General features: G+C 35.5%; 1 pseudogene; it reads left to right on the top strand.

Moving 5' to 3' along the window:
- Positions 1–13,172, top strand: part of LOC144454867 (E3 ubiquitin-protein ligase Mdm2-like) — a 39,208-nt pseudogene extending 26,036 nt beyond the window's left edge.
- Positions 13,173–15,182: the final 2,010 nt, after the last annotated feature.

The following is a 15,182-nucleotide window of genomic DNA, read 5'->3' as shown; positions in this document are numbered from 1 at the left end:
AAGATGCATCTTCCTGAGTTCAAATCTGGCTTCAGACTCTTAGTAGCTGTGTGATTCTGGGCAAATCACTTAATTGTGTTTGCCTCATTTTCCTCATCTGTAAAAATGAGCTGGAGAAGGAAATGGCATACCACTCCAGTATCTTTGCCATGAAAACCCAAATGGGATCACAGTTAGATACTACTGAAAACAACTGAGCAACAACATCTCCTGACTTCCAGTTCATTATTCTTTGCATTAAAGGGTAAGTGTTATTATTTAAATGTAAAGAAATGTCTTATAACAGAAATTTTAAGGCATTTACCTTATTTTGACTCAGCATAATGCTAAAGGTTAGAAATTCATGTGCCACTGTTTTATCACAAGGAAACATAAACTATCATACTATTCTTCTGTTTTCAAACACTTAGAAAATGTTAAGTGCATTCTATCCCTTTATCCACTCTACATGATGCTTAAAGTAATGAACCATTTTTACAATTGTACTAAGTCTATTTCTTTATGCCAATACTGTTGAACTCTCTCACTTAAAACCATAACCATAGCAATAACCAAGAATCTCTCTCAAGTTTCTGTACATTTTCATTTAAACTCCAACTGTTTCTGTAAATTCTCTAGATTTTGAAGGTCATACCTCGTAAGGCAAATATGTCAGGAAAGGACATCTGAAATCTTCAACCTAATCAGCACCAAGCCTAGAGAAAGAGCTTAGAAACATTCTGTTCTTTAATAAAATATACCAATCAATATAAGAATAAAATTAAATAAATTTACTCAATGACTTACTCTGTGACAGATCAATAGTGCATCTTTTTAATATTAATTAATTTATTTTTAGTTTTCAACAATCACTTTCATAGACTTTTAAGTTTTTAATTTTCTCCCCTTCCCTCCCCAAGATGGCATACAATCAGATATAGGCTGTACATATACTTTCCTATTCAATATACTTTCATATTAGTCATGTTGTACAGAAGAATTAGAACCAATAGAAGGGACCACAAGAAAAAAGAAACAAAACAAAATGGGTGGGGGGGGAAGAGCAAATAGTATGTTTCAATCTGCATTCAAACTCCATAGCTCTTTCTCTGGATGTGGATAGCATTTTCCGTAATGCAACTTTTGGAGATGTCTTAGCCTTGCATTGCAGAGAAGAGCTAAGTCTAATAAAGTTAGTCATTGCACAGTGCAGCTGTTACTGTGTCCAACATTCTCTGGTTCTGCTCAATTCGCTCAGCAACAGTCCATACAAATCTTTTCAGGTTTTTCTGAAGACCACTTTCTCATCATTTCTTATACCACAATAGTATTCCATTACATTCATATACTACAAATTGTTCAGCCATTTCCTAATTAATGGGCATCCACTCAATTTCCAATTTTTGACCACCACAAAAAGACCTTCTATAAATATTTTTGTACATGTGGGTCATTTTTTTCATTTTTAGAATCTCTTTGGGATACAGCCCTAGAAGTGCTATTGTCGGGTCAAAGGTCAAAGGCGTTAGTCCTTTGGGTATAGTTCCAAATTGCTCTCCAAAACGGTTAGATCAGTACACAACTCCACCAACAAGGCATTCATGTTCTAATTTTCTCATATCTTCTCTAACATTTATAATTTTTCTGTTTTGTCATGACCAATCTGATAGGTGTGATTTTTTTCTCCTATTACCTTTTGTACCTCCTTTTTCATTTGGCCCATTTTATTTTTTAAAGAGTTCTTCTCCTCAGTGAGTTTTTGTGCCTCCTTTTCCATTTGGCCAATTCTGCTTTTTATGGAGTTTTTTTCTTTATTGTAATTTTTTTTTCATTTGCCAAATTGTATTTTTTAGGGACTTGTTTTCTTCAGTGTACTTCTTCCATTTGGCCAATTGTATTTTTTAAGAACTCTTCTACCTCTCTCATTTGACTATGATTAATTTTTGTCCTTTCTTTTCTAAGCTAATGACTCCCTTTTGCATACCTCTCATTTCTTTTCTTCTACCTCTCTTTTTGACTTTCAAAATCCTTTTTGAGGTCTCCCAAGAAGGCTTTTTGAGCTTGAGACCAGTTCATATTCCATTTTAACGTTTCAGATGTGGATGTATTGACAATGTTGTTCTTTCCTGAATTTCTGCCTTGATTTTCCCTGCCTCCATAATAAGAATCTATGGTTTTGCTCATCATGTTTGCTTATTTCTTGACTTTTAAAAAAAATGAGTTCACCTGCCGAGGATCAGGGGACACTGACCCAAGCTTCTTGTGCTGGGAGCCCACGGCTTGGTCACTAGCTTTTTGTGCTGGCACCTCAGATGCTGGCAGTTGGAGGCCTTAGGGTTCTGGAAGCTTACGTGGTGTTGGGCTGAAATCAACAACACTGGAGCTCTAGGGGAAGTGGTGGGAAAGCTGGCCCCTGGAGGATGCCTGCTCACTTGGGCCTTGTGCTACTTACTTTGGCTCCTGCTCTCTCAGGCTTTGCCCTCCTTACTTTGGCTCCTGCTCACCTGGATCTTGCACAGGGATGTTTCACTGCTGCAGGATATTTCTCAGCCTGGAGCTTTACCTCTTGAAGTTGTGCTTCCCAGAGTTTTGCTGAGGCACTGGGAGATTTGGCTTTTGGAGAACACCTTGACATGTGGTGGTTTTCTGAGCCAGATTCCACCGATTCCCCTGCCCATACTGAGGCACTTGGGGTCCCTAGTGTTGGTGCTTGCCTGTTCCACCACCCTGGGGTTCAAGATCTCAACCTGGTATGCTGAGTTGGGGCTTTCTGCTAGCTTGCTGGGATGCCTTCCTACTGATATACCTTTCCCTAGAGCAAGAGAGGCCTTTGCCATTAATCGTCCATGCTTCCTGGGCTACAATACTGTTGGGACCTCACCTTTCTGCTGTTTCACCTGTTCCAGGGTTTTTCCTGAGGAACATTTTCTGGTACTTCAGAGGTCAATAGGCAGGGTGAGAGTAATTTACTTCTTACCTTGCCATCTTTGCTCCTGGAAGTGGAACTGTGCATCTTTTTTTTTTAAGCAAAGAACCAGTTGTTAATGCAAATGGATGGCCACACATTGATCTCATTTAAAACATTATGTTAGTTTTGAAATTAAGCAAATCCTTGTAGTAAATATCATGCCACAATTTTCATCAGTCTGGAAGGTACTGGCCTAGACATAGGTGTGATGAAGAATCGTATGGGGTAAGTAAAGGAGAAAGTATTAAAGTCCTAGTTAAGAGATAATTTTTTTTAAAGTGGGGGGACAATTGCTATATGGGGAAACAATCAGGAAGAAAAAAAAGAAAACTGTATCTCCAGCTTTACCAGAACCTATCTTTCTGTGGTTTCAGAAGCTTTACAGAAGCACTAGAGAAGAATACAGATTTTTTAGGCTAAATTCTTACTCCTAGAAATACTCATAAATTCAGACAAACATGTATGTAATTATTTTTTAATTACATCCCATTTTGGCAGGTAGGTGTCACAGTAGATAGAGCACCAGCCTGGAGTCAGGAAGACCTGAGTTAAAATTGGCCTAAGACACATATCATTTACTAGGTGTATGATCCTAGGCAAGTCACTTAACCCCTTTGCCTAGCCAAAAAAAAAAAAAATCCCATTTTGTTTTGCAAAAATACATATTTTAAAAGGGCATTATACTTATTATACTTCTTAATGCCACACAACACATTACTCACCTAAGTTCTGGACCTTCAGGCTATTTTTTCATGAACTACATGCATCTTTACTCTACTAACCCTTGCAATAATCCCTAAATGCCTGGGGTCATTGTACCCTTAGCCAGATATCTATATAAAGCAAATTGAACTTGATGCTATTAGATCAATAGAGGACCAAGCCTTCTGAAACAAAATAACTTTGGGTTTATGACTATTACAATGAGAGAAAATGGAAGGAAGGAAAAAAAAAAGAAAAGTAAGAGACACTTAATAAATGTTCTTTCTGTGTTTTTTTCCCCATTATTCTCCTTTAGCTACTTGAACTTTGGTCCTTCCAAATTAATTTCATTCTGTTTTCTAGTTTTATAAATTAGCTTAATTTGGCCCTGAAAAAGTAAATTAATTTAGGTCATATTGTCATTTTGTTACATTGGTTCAGCCTATCCATGAACCCTGAATATCTTTCTAATTAATTATATCTTTTTTTCTATGAAGTGTTTAGTAATTTATTTGTATAGTTTTCATGTGTGTCTTGACAAGAACACTTCTAAGTAATTGAAATATTCTGCAGTTATTTTGAATGGAATGTCACTATTTCCTCCTGTTGAGTTTTGTTTGTAATACGTAGAAATTTTTATTTGTGTGGGTTTAATTTTTCTACAGCACCTTTACTGAAGTTATTCCAAATTATTTAAATTTATACTAGTGATCTCAAAGTAAATCACCATAATGTCTAAAAAAATAGTAATTTCATTTCCTCTTTCTACATAGTATTACCAGAATTTTCATATTGTCTTACTGATATACCTAACATTTCTATCATGATATCAGATAGCAAGGTTCATTTAATAGGCATCCTTGTTTAATCCTCTTATTGTTGAAAAGGCCTCTATGTAATTCCCATTACACGTGATCTTGGTTTTCCATATATAGTACTTAAAATACTATCTATCAGTTGTTTTCTATATTTTAAGCAAGGCATGGCATCACAACATTTTTGCTCATCTATTAGTATAAGTATATTTTTTCTCTTGTTATCAATATGGTCCATCATATCGTTAGTTTTCCTAACATTTCACCAATACTGAAAGAATTACATATACTGGTGATGGTATTGTGCTTATTGGTGAGATCAGATATAATGAAAAATAGAAAGTTATAATGTTTATTTCTGCAAGATCCCATGACCCTTGGCAGCTTTTCATCATTGATAAACTTCCTATGATCGTTGCTCGAAGAAGTACAAGCAGTTTTAGACTTCAAAAACTACACCTTTGGGAATGCAACTTTTTTGCTCTTTCCCACTTGTTAGTCAATGTCTCTTCCACCCAATAAATGCTCAGTCACAAATCAAAATTTAATTTAGTCAAATATGAGGAAAATTGAGTTCAAGTAATATGGTGTAGATGAGTAAAAAAATACAGTCTTTTTACTTCATTATTTCTCCCCAGCTCATCATTCGTTATACTTATATGGATGGATTTCATTGAGTAGTCACCCCTTGCTTAAAGTAAATGATAAGATACCCTAATACTTTAACAGTGTGATAATGATTCTTAAACAATCCACTGATAAAAGACATTAGATTAAATACAATTTGTCCTTGGAAGAAATGGAGTGACATTGAATGGAAGAGTATTTACATTGACTGAGAAACCTTACTGTGAGTCATCTATAAAAAAGAAGAGCTGTTTATAACCCAAGCTATTTGAGCTTTTGGAGATTCATATTATAATGAATAGCAAATGAGGAGAGAAAATTCCAGCTAAATAGCCTCATAAGTAGTGGCTGGGAGGAGTGGGCAGTAATTCTTTTAACTTGTTCTCCTCCACTATCAACCCTATCCAGAGGTTGATCTCTTGAAATTTGGAGGACTAGAATGCTTCTCATTGATATCCTAGTAACATCCCTGGAATTGTTGGCAGATAATTAGATAGATAGATAGATAGACAGACAGACAGACAGATAGAGATCTATTTACACACATATATTAATATATGTATATGTATGTTTATATATAACTATAACTATATAGATATAGATGTGTAACTAAGAAGATCCTGGGATTATAATTCTATATAGAGCACAACAAGGAAGCTCTGCCATGTCTTATCAGAGCTTATATAACTTATATAATTGGAGCTTACATAATATAATTGAAGCTTATATAATATTTTTGGAGCTTATATAATTAAAGGGAAAATTAACTTCCAAAAATTAGGATCTATTTTACCTTTGCCACATACACTTTCTAAGCTTGAGAATACTTTCCCTCAGATTCTATATGTACTGGTGAATGACAGTATCACAGATTTGGGAGAGGATTTTGCTCCCAAGCATACCACCTCAGTGAAATCCTTTTCTCAAATCTATATATCTTACTGACTAAGAGACTGTCAGGCAGTGGTGACTTGTCAAAGAAATAGGAAAAGTTCTTATGTATACAAAAATATTTACAGGAGCTTTGTGGTGGCAAAAAAATGAAAAGTGAAGTGATGTCTTTATTGTGGAATGGCTGAATAAATTTTAATTAATAATAAGTTATGAACTTGATAGAATACCATTGTGTTATATATAAAATGAGAAAATAGATGTTTCAAAGAGATATTAGAAGACGTATTAAGTGATCAAGAATGAAGTAAGCAGAAGTAGAACAATGTATAACATTAAAATAATAAAGACAAAAAAATGAAGACTTATAATATGATGATTTACAGAAACAGGAGAACAATTTATAGAAAAACAACATGATAAAAGTAACTATCCATGAATCCAGATTGACTGATAAAACATTCTATTACTTCCAGATGTGAGAAATTAATGGCACAGAATGAGATGCATAAATTGTGTGTTTGTTGAATACATGTGTATATACACACTATATGTATATGCATCTATATATAGAGAGAGAGACAGACAGACAGAGAGAGCACAACTGTGAGGAGAATATATTTTGTTTGATAATGCGTATTTTTATGAGGAACTTGCTTTTCTTTTTTTTCCAAAAACTATATATGCTACATTTTGCACCCTGAATATATCACCTTTCTGTCAGGAGGTAGGTAAGATTCTTCATCATGACTCCTCTGGAATCATGGTTGGCCATTTTCTTAACAAGAGTTCTTAAATCTTTCAAAGTTTTTCATTTTTACCATATTGTTTAGTATAAATTGCTGTTGTGTTTATCTCATTTTGCTCTGTTTACTTCATACAAGTATTTTCAGGTTTCTCTGAAACCATCCCTTCTCTCTCTCTCTCTCTCTCTCTCTCTCTCTCTCTCTCTCTCTCTCTCTCTCTCTCTCTCTCTCTCTCTCCCTCTCCTTCTCTCTCTCTTTTTACTGAACAATAGTATATCATGACATTCCTATATCATAATTTGCTCAGCCATTTCAATAAGCTCATGTCAACATTGTAACATCACTAAAATTGTGGCTCTGAAATGTATCATTTAGATGTGTCCAGGGTTAAATCACACAAATTCTCTGAACACTAGTTTCCTTTCCTAAAAAATGTGGAAAATAACACCTGTAGTACCTTATTCATAGGGTTGTTATGAAATTCAAATGAAACATAACACATACATACCTTGAAAGCTGTAAATAAATGTTATACAAATGTTAGTTACTATGCTTATAAAATTAGAACAAGAATGAAAGTCCTATTTTTATCATCTGACATTATAGAAATGGCATAGGAAGAACAGAAGAGAGGGCTTCCTCATGTGTGCCTTCCCTGTGTTTCTTAAAGGGCAGAATAGAATACTCTTTCCTTACATGGAAGATTAGAACATTCTTTGAATTGGTCACCACAGGGAGTAAATGAGACAAAATGATCCTAAGCTTCCCCTGGTAACACCACCTTTTCAAAATAAACATTTTATTAATGTTCTGAATGAAAAACACACACACACACACAAATGTACAAACAAAAAACCCTAGATCCTGAAAAATTAAGGATCAGCACCATGGAGAAGATACCAGGAAAGTAACTGTTGGGTGTGTACAGTTTGAAGCATGCAGGCAATGAGGTAATCCAAATTAAAATATGATTAAATAACTGATCAAATAATTGTATGATGGAAAAGATGAGATGAATATTCAGAATCTCTGATATGGAATCATTTCCCACATGACTGCTACCTTCAACTTCATGATCTCCAGAAACTCATCTTTCTGCAAGATGAAATCATCTCTGAACTCACAACTTCTCAATATCCCTTTCCCCTTGGGTTCCTAGCTCCCCGTGGTTGGTGAAGGTGAGGGGTGGATATTCATATATTCCCTCCAAGATCCTCCTTTTGAGGAGAGCACCAAGAGTATTCACTTGACACTTTCCTGCCCAGCTGCTTTCCTGGTTTTAAGATCTCCAGACACACATCAGTCTTCAACACAAAGTCAACTCTAACTCACAACTTCTCAGATAATTTCCTGCCCCAGCTTCAAAACTTTATCATGTCTCCTTCTGTACTGAGTACCCTCCTCTTTCCCCTCACTTTTCAGCTTCTTTTTATGTGTTTTCTTCACCCATTAGATTGTGAGCTCATTGAGGTCAAGGACTGTCTCTTCTCTTTATTTATATCCACAGTACTTAGCATGGTACCTGGTAGGTGCATAGTAGACACTTAATAAAAGTGTATTGACTGTGACTCCAAAAGATAATATGTAAATGGTAGAGTGTTGTTCTGGTGCTCTGGCAATGTTAGGAGAAAGTAATGAAGGCATCTAACATTTTTGGTGGTGGAATTTGGAGAAGATATTGGCAAAATTTGGACAGGATTGCCCTGGATGGATGGGTTGTAATTTATATTATTAGAAGGAATTAATATATTCTATTAATATATAACATTAATACATTCTGTCATCATATGGTTATATACAGTGTTATACATATACATATATAAAATACGTATATGTATATTTCACTTGAAGCCATATATATCCTGTTATAATATAAATTCCTGTGTCCTAGTTATCATTAACAATTTGTCTAGATCACTTTCTTAAACTGAGTCTCTGGTTTTTTCTGACTTTCTGGCATCTATGTCTATCCAATAACTGTTATATCTTATGAGCAGTTGCACAAACCTTAACCAATTAGTTCTCTCCATCCTTTGAGTCTTGCTCAGTAGTACCTTTTCTTATACTTCCCTTTATGAACTATTCTCAGTATTTATTAGATGATCAATTTTAGCTCAGTTACTTTAAGATTTCTTCTACCCCTCAGTTTTTAGCTTTTAGTGATAGCTATTTCTTGTGCTATTCTAGTCCCTCATAATTTTTAAATGATTTATACCCTTGTAAAATTTATAGTTTTTCTACCTTGATTTAAATTATGATTACTCTTTCTCCATTCATACTGAAAGAGTTTCAAATCTATACACTTCATAGGTGAGTGAATAACAAGCAGATATTCTGGTTTACTAAGGTACATGTGGAAAGGAAAATGTACTATGATCATAGACTATTGCAACTTATTCAGCCAACTGGAAAACTTATTTGAGATTTTGTTTACTCTTTCCTATCCTCCTCCTAAATGATGATGATGATGATGATGATGATGATGATGATGATGATGATTATATATATATGTATATATATGGTAGATAGATAGATAGATAGATGGAAATATATATATATATATGTATATATATATATATATATTTCCATCTATCTATCTATCTATCTATCTATCTATCTATCTATATATATATATATATTGGATAGCACAACTCTCAGGTTATTTTATGAGTTGATTATAAAAAAACCTTTAGTCTTTTGTATTTCACTTTTCTTATCTCTAAAATGACAGGATTGCATTAGGAGGTCTCAAAAGTTGCTTTCAGTATTACTATTCTATGAATCCAACTCTTGCAGTTTAAATGTTTTCAAATGGCTTCTCAAAGCACAATTCGTATTAGCTATTTTACCTATTCAAAAAATGGATAATACCTGACAAAATAAGCTATTAAAACATCATTTCAATTCAAATTTTGAAAAGAACTGAGTAAATTGACACACATCTACACATATGCCCTAACATACATGTGTACATATGTTTGTATTTTGGTAAGATGATAGATAGATAGATAGATAGATAGATAGATAGATAGATAGATAGATAGATGTGTGTGCATGTATATGTTATTCACATATGTTTTATGTTGCTTGCTTGCTTTATGAAAGACAACAAATTATGTGGGGTGGGATAGGGCTGACAATGGGTAGAAAGGCTTATGGCATTGCCCTCAAAATCCATTGAATCTAACTTTAAAAAACAACACCCTGGTGTCTGTGTATTGTTATATATGTGTGTATTTATATATGTGTGTAATATGTATCTATTTATGTGTATGTCTATCTGTTTATCTCCATCTCTGTATTTTTATCTCTATCTATCCTCTATCTTAGTGGTCAGATATCAGTGATGGTAACATAAACTTAGCACATACTCATATAATCAGTTTCCAGAATTCTTGCATAGATTTAACTTTTTATTTATTTTTCTCCTTACTAGAATGGAAGCCAACATATGTAACTCCACCAGAATGACACTTGGCAGCTCTAGCCTTCCAGATGTTAAGAGATGCAGTTGGCTGGCCCTGGCAGCTGTACCTGTGTCTGCTCCCTGGTCATATCCCTTGTCTGACCTCTTGATTGGCTCTTCTTTTAGCTGTGGTGACAGCTGTTCAACTGTACTGAGGTTTTTTCTCCTTTTTATGATTATTTATTAGAAATACAGCCGTGCACATTTAAGTAGCACTATCCACTGGATGCAATTGTGCTGAACAAATTCCCTGACCCAGAAGCACTCTTTTTGAGCTCACTATCTAAAGGCACTGGAAGAGCAATACAGTAATCAGGATAGCCACACATGTGCATGCTTTCTAATATGCTGTGCTGGTTTGCCAAGGGCCACCTTAACCATTTTGGCATAGTAGCAGCTGAGTGTATAATGGTAACTCTCATTTTGGGGGGAAAACACCAATTAAAGGGTGATTTATCACACCACTTCAATATTTTGTGCATCAGCCAGCAAGCACATTATCTTCAAGATCTCTTCAAAAAGGCCTACACATACACACATGCATACACAAACTTACATGAGTGTATATATTAATGCACATATATGTGTGTGTAGATATATCTGTATGCATGCACATCTATATGACAACAGGATTTAGTGGAAGTCTGGATAGAAAGATAGGTAGCAGAGCACCTCATGCCCAGTAATACAAGCTTACAAGGAAACAGAGGAGACTAATTTTAACTATGAAAAATGGGGATCATAACAGAAAGGGAAAGACAAAAGAAGGTTAGAAAAAGGAAAGGAGAAGTGAATAAGCATTCATGAAGAGCCTTCTATATGCTAGGCACTGTGTTAAGGGCTTTACAGTTATTTTTTCATTTGATCCACAAAACAACCCTGAAAAGTAGTTGCTCTCATTCTCCCCATTTCACAGTTGAGGGAAAATGAAACATACATAAGTTAAGCAATTTGCCTAAAGTTACACAGCCAGTGAGAATCTGAGTCTGGATTTAACCTCAATTCTTTCTGACTCCAAGCCTAGCACCATATCTACTCTGCCATCTTGTTTCCTCTAGAATAAGAAACAATACATATAAGATACTTTAAAAGACAACAACAACAACAACATATAGATCTGTTAGATCTGAGTCTTACTAGATGGGTAGAACTTGAGGTAGAAAGGTAAATCAATCAAACTGAACATCAAAGTACTGAAGAAGGATAAGTAACGTAATTGCTTCATCATTAATGTAGGTTTAGGGTTACATTCACGATCAGCTAGAGTAGGGATAAAACTTGTAAAAACCCTGGCTCAATATGCTTGGTCTTTTATAGTAATTATCTAGTTCCAACAGTGGGTAGGCTTCACTTTCCTTAAGACAGAAATTCATTTCAATAATTCTGTAGTCAGAACCTATTAACAAGGCATAAACAGACAAGACTGATGCTATGATTTCTAAAATCTTGACTGTCTTAAAGAGTAACCTTTCTTCTTCTTTTGCAATTTTGTAGATTTTTATTCTTGCTCTTTGAATAAGGGATAATCTTCTTCACCTTTTCTTATTCTTTGCTGTGGTCAGAGTTATTTTGGTTCCTAACTTTGGTCCAAGGTGAAAATTGTCCTGAGTTCTCATAGATCAAGCATCAAATATTCTTATAGTTGGAAAGCAGCTAATGTCATTTGGGACCTAGAGAAGCCTGTTTTAAATACTGCTCCTTATATGTAAGGCTTTCCTGAACCTTGGTTTTTCTTATCTATGTAATGGAATACGTTCCTCAAAGAGTTACTGTGAGAATCAAAGAAACAATATCCATAAAGTGTTTTGCAAACCTTACAATAATCTATTAATGTCCATTTTTCGTTGTTATTATCTTTATCCAGACACACTCAGAGAAGAAATTTTCCCTTTCAATATTTGCAAATCTAGTTGTAGAGGGACATGGCAGGCTCAGGAGGGGATCCATGGAGTCCTCAGACCCAGGGGTGGGCTCCTCCATAGAATCTCTGATCAGGCCCCAACCCTTGCTCCTGAGGGTGCTTCAAGGTGACAGCACCCTCTCAGACACATTCATCTAAAGCCAGGGTTTTTTTTTTCTATCTTGGCCAGTATATCTAGGCAATGGGATTATTTGATTTAAAAAGAAAAAAAAAACATGTTGTCTATTGTTCCTATGACCTTGGAGATGTGTTTGGAGCATTCAGCTTCTCTGTGAGAGAGCACAGGAAATTATATGCAAAGATTTACAGAAACTTGATAGCAGTGATGTGTCAGAATTTGATAGACCAGCTGGGTCAAGGAGACAAATCAGATATCTGCATGACTGGGGAGTGAACACAATGAATCCATACAAGAATTATGGGAAGAACATCCATCACTCAAGCAAGATATTAGACCATCTCTCTCTTCTGGAGGAAAATCGCCATGTGAAACAGGTGGTGTGAAAGTGTTGTTTTGTGGAAATCAAGAAGCCAGCAGAAGCGAGGGGACAGCCTTTCTATCACATTGGGTGGATGTGGGGTGCTCATTGGCACATGTGTTATATTCAGTGGTAATACCCTGTATGAAGCAGTAGTCATTATTCAGTGGTTTTCCCTTCAAATATGGAATTAGTGCAAAAACCATCCATTCCCCAATATGGACACTAAATCATCTACCTCCAATGGAAGAAGATCACCAAGTGAAATAGAAGACAGTGTGGATGAGATTCTTTACAAACAGACAAGAAACCTTGAGAAATCAGAGAACAGCATCTCTCACAAAGGTGTCAGATAATCTGTACAAAGTGATATGGTCTCTGGGCAAAGCATTAGTTATCATTCAGAAGCCACAATTTCAAGTCCAGAGTTAGTGCAAGAACAGTGGGCAGAGCATCCATTCCTCAATGTGGACATTAGACTATTCATCTCCTCTGGAAGATCACAAGTGAAACAGACAGTGTGGACAATCAAGAAATCTTTGGGAATCAAAGAGCATCATCTCTCACTCATATGGTAGACAGCGTGCATGCAGTACTGTATTCCTTGAGCAATGTAGCATGGAAAGAATCTCTTCTTCTCTTGAACGACATGGAGTCCTGCATCATCTATTTGGACCAGCCCAAAAAATGGCTGCATCGTATACAGTGTTACCGAGCATCTTGTGACCTGCTTCATGTGGGCCACAAGCATGCCCAGTGTGCAGCCAGCCCATCCAGCTGGTTGTGCTCATTTACCTGCTCTTGCTCCAGGTTCCCCCTTCCCCTACAAATTGGTGGATCCCTTGGGCCGTGTATATTGAAGTTCAGTTTGGCAGCTGTTTATCCCCCAACAAAATGATTATGTTAGCCCCATTAAATGGTGTATTTTGCTTATTTGGAGAAAATAGTTTTTTAATTCTCTTACCTTAAGGGATAATTTCTGGTGGGTTTTTTTTTTAACATGGCACAAATTTTAGAAGCAGAATGATACAATGAGTGTTGTGTTGGGCAAGGAACCTGGAAAAGCCTGGTCCAAATCCTGCCTCTGACACTTGGATCCTTTGTCACACTGGGCAAGCTACTGTGTGTCTTAGGCAACTCCCTGAAGCTGATAAGTTGGAAGTTAGTCCTAGACACTGTTTGGAGCTGCTAGAACTTGCTCTTGGTATATGTTACATTACAAGTGCATTACTAATTATCCTGAAGGTTGGATAGTTCTCCTGTTAAATGATTATTGACTTATCTAATGTTTGAAAGCCTGATTTGAAGGGTTGGGGATGGGGGTTGTGCTGCAACTACTATAGTTAACAAATGCTATATCACTGGTGACAAAAATCACAAATCTCAGAATCATAGACCCAAATGAGTGAATTGAGTCTAACCAACACTTGACTAGGAATCCTGTCTAACACTACAGGCCAGGGCTGTGCTATGGCACAATACTAGAAGACACATTTTAGTGTGATATAGATAATTGGTGACATTTATCTAGTGCTTTCAAATTTTCAAACCAGTTTATATATATACATATATAATATTATATATTTCTTATAACAACCCTACAAGAGACTAACTATATGATTTATTATATTCATTTTACAGATGAGGAAACTGAGGCTATTTTTTTAATCTTTAGATTCAATGAATCAAATAGCTCTGAATCTTTATAGCTATATAATCATCCAGCTTAAATCCCTCTCTTTCCAAAGACATTATGAGCTATTTTGTCAAATATTTTACTGAAATCATGACACACCATGTGATGGTGTTCTCTTGATATGCCAATCTAGTCACCTCATTAAAAAATATTCAGTTAGTTTGACTTGACATATTGGCTTTTAGTGATAAGATGAATGAAATTGATAGGTATTATCAAATACCTCTCCTGGATGCTGAAATCTAGTGACAATGTGAGAACTTATTCCAGTGGTTCCAAGGAAGTAAATCCAGTAAAATTCATACCTCTTAAAGAGATAAGAGAAGCTCTAAGAGATGACATTTTAAAACATGTACTGGCTGAGACACATGGGCATCTTATATATAGCAATATGAATTTGGGAGAAGAACAACTAAAAGATGATTTTAACTTTGTCTAGAGAAAGAATTCTAACGTGTGTGTGTGTGTGTGTGTGTGTGTGTGTGTGTGTGTGTGATGGGAGTCCTTTGGCAGTTTAATGAAGCCTATGGACCTTTCTTCCGTATGATAATTTTAAATAATTGAAGGAAATGGTAAAATTCTGCTAGCAGTTAGGAAAAAAAAAGTGTTTTTTTTTCCCCACTCAAGTTCATAAATCCCCTGAAATATATTCATGATCCACTTACATAGATAAAGAAGCCCTCATCTAAAGAAAACAGCTTTTATAGAATCACACAATCACAGAATGGTAAATTGAAAGCATTATAATGCCACCTCCAATCTGAAGCAGAAGAAGATTCTTCTTTGTGGTTATTTGGTTAGGGATCACTGGTATTTACTAGAAACTGTCCAATAATGAGGGGCCTCATTACCACTCAAAGAAGTATAGCTCTATAAATGCTTTCCAGTTGCT

The sequence above is a fragment of the Phascolarctos cinereus genome, unplaced genomic scaffold (genome assembly GCF_003287225.1).
Source record: "Phascolarctos cinereus isolate Bilbo 61053 unplaced genomic scaffold, phaCin_HiC Scaffold_7;HRSCAF=346, whole genome shotgun sequence".
Classification (NCBI taxonomy): Eukaryota; Metazoa; Chordata; class Mammalia; order Diprotodontia; family Phascolarctidae; genus Phascolarctos; species Phascolarctos cinereus.
Note: the sequence above shows the minus strand (reverse complement) of the source record. Positions and strands in the feature narration are given on the sequence as shown.